Here is a 2,984-nt window from a genome sequence, read left to right as displayed (position 1 = left end):
ACAAACAGGTTTTCTCATTATATATAATGTATCTATAAACTAAATCTAATTTGCATATTAATGTGTTTTTGCGGCAACATGTAATGAAAAAAGAAGTGTAATAATGGGAATAATAATTGACAAGATTTTCCTAATAATATATAATATTTCATAGGAATATTGAAATATAATTTCTTTCCCTGTTCATTTGTTGTGTCTCCCAAAATGCGTAATAAACATGCTTTTAGTCCCGGTGTCCTCATATGAGGACATGTATGAAATCAACATCCTGTTTCATAACAGAAAGTCATATTTTGATTTGAAACCCCATAACATTTTCCTGAGATGTTGATTTATGACACACAGTTTAAAACTTAGTCAGATTTCAATGATAATTACAAAATACTATCATATTTCCATAAGAGTGTCACTAAATTAATATCAGACATTTTTGAAGACCAAGGAGAGGGAGTGGTCATGCTGAATGTGCTCTGTACAGGACATCCAGACTTAAAACTGTGGCATGTATAGTCTCAGAGAAATACACTAAAATATAATGTCCTCATATGAGGATGCAGGGTCTCAGGAGGTTAAGAAACCGTCATCTATCTGGTCGTTGCTCCTCTGGGCCCTAAATATTGCCTCTCAGCTATGTCAATGAGGTATGTTAATCAATAGCTTCTTTCATCACATGGAGTGCAAAGCAACAATTCTGTCTATGTATACCTAGGCTTGTGTTTATGTAGAGAGTGTGCCAAGCACTCAGAGTAAATGAAAATATACACTGGGAGAACCATCCCAGGCATCTCCTATAACAAGCTGCAGAAACTCTCTAAAGCATTGCTGCAATGTTGTGGGGAATCTTGAGAATCTGAAGCTTAAACCACCGTGCCTTCAAGCCTTCAGCGAGACCTCAGGGGTGAGGGGGTGACTGTGGATCATCACCACCCGCTCACACGATTAAAACGATTTTCCAGGATCTGGGCCACAAAGGTTTATGTCACGGACAGCTGGAAAGTGATTTGCTGGAGTCTTAGTTGAACGAGTTGGACGTCATTGTGTGGTCTTGACTAAAACCTAAACTTAAGCCACATATGTCTCGACTGATAAAAGCTGAAAATGCAGAGTGATAGTGTGAATACTGGGTGCTAAATTGAGCAATGCACTTGGAGAATGCACACTTTTACAGCATGGCACCTTGGGAAACATGCTGCCGGAGTAATGTGCTTGTTCCACTCAGAAACTCACTGGTGGCACTTACTTATGGATCATGTTCCGCATGGCAGGAATTCCTGATTCTTGTGGCGTCTCAATAAAACCAGACACAGTAAATAAACATGAACGTACAGTATTAAAACGCATCATCTTACTCAATATAGAGTGTCAAAATGTCAATCACAGATGTTGATAAAGATGCAGATGAATGTCATTGGTCATAAAATGTCATTAATTATAATATATAGGCATATATGTTTCATCAATCACTATTACAAAATGTATTTATTTAATTATTTTTAATTTATTGTAAATAATTAGGTTTATAACGTGACTCATTTTTAATATATAGTGTTTAAAAAAGTGAAAAAGTCATATTTTTTAAATAATTGGGTCAACAACATGACTTGATTATTTTTTGGTGTCTGGAAAATGTATTATATAATGTATATTTTATATATATAGTCACGTTATAAACCCAATTACTTAATGAGACACATTTTGAAAAAAATTAAAAACTTGACTTATTTTTTGGTGTTGTAAAAATGTATTATTATATTATATATTATATTACTCCTATTTTTATTATTATCCAGACCTCAAAAAATCAGTGATGTTATAAACCCAATTATTTAAAAAAAAATTATCTTGAATATAAATATTACATGAACCTTTGTACATTATCTCTCATCATTACCTTGGACATCCATTTGTTTCTGACCCTAATATTACTCTTGTAATCAATAACTTATATGTACTGAAGAGCCCAGCCTCAGAAGTGGCTGTCGTCGCTGTCATGTGTACACATCATAAGTCTTCAGTGTGACTTTTGCTTTGACTTGATCAGGTTTCATTTGAGAACCTAGAAAAGCACTTTTATGTCAGTAGCTTGGGTCCTGTGACCAGCAGGGCCATCATCTTGCAGTATTTCAGGATGAGGTCACAATCTTTGTCTTTACTCAGGCGCTCTGCCAGTTTCTCGACACCTGGCTCGCGACTGACAGCTCTATGGGCATCCCCATGAATCACCGGTCATGTGGCGGGGCCTCCACACACTCGGACAGACACCGAGTTATAAACAGCCCTGTAACCCTAGTAGGACAGCTGAAAAAGAGACTCAAGAAACAAAATGAGTGACCAAGAGTGAGAAGCAGAAGAGATCAATGTATTTGTGTGTCGTTTTTAACCCTTTGATGCACAACATCCCAGGTAGCCAGCGCAATCGGGCCGATCCCAGTAATGGTTGCCAGATTTGGCTAGGCTTTGGATGTGCGGATCTGGCCCGATTTGCACTGAGACACGGCACATTTAGCCACATTCGGCCCAATTACAGACCATAAGTGCTGGTCTGATTTTAGCTGAGATATGGGCATGTATACCCGGATCAGTTTAGGTTGAGTGCGGGGGGTGGCTCTCCGTTTACAATGTGGTAAATAGTATGTAGCAGTGACACTTAAACTTAAACATAATATCTTTTACCTGCCCTTGTTATGTTATTTTTTAGTGTATTTTTGATTTTATTTCCTATTAATATTTTTCCCTTTTATCCAACATTCTCTTTTTTCTTTAACTGCATTTGGAAATTAATGATTTAATTAATATAATGAAACAAGCTTAAAATAGTTAAGGGAACTTTAACATTATTTTTGCTATATGAGTTTCAAGACATGCGCACTAGCTATGTGCTAGAGTTTCGCTCCAACCATAATCAAGCACACCTGATCCAGCTAATCAAGGTCTTCAGGATTACTAGAAACTTCCAAGCAGGTGTGAGTTTGAGCTGGTTGGAG

This window comes from Sinocyclocheilus anshuiensis, unplaced genomic scaffold (genome assembly GCF_001515605.1).
Source record: "Sinocyclocheilus anshuiensis isolate Anshui unplaced genomic scaffold, SAMN03320099.WGS_v1.1 scaffold1049, whole genome shotgun sequence".
In the NCBI taxonomy this organism is placed as follows: domain Eukaryota; kingdom Metazoa; phylum Chordata; class Actinopteri; order Cypriniformes; family Cyprinidae; genus Sinocyclocheilus; species Sinocyclocheilus anshuiensis.
The sequence above is the reverse complement of the archived record's forward strand: the minus strand, read 5'-3'. Positions refer to the sequence as shown.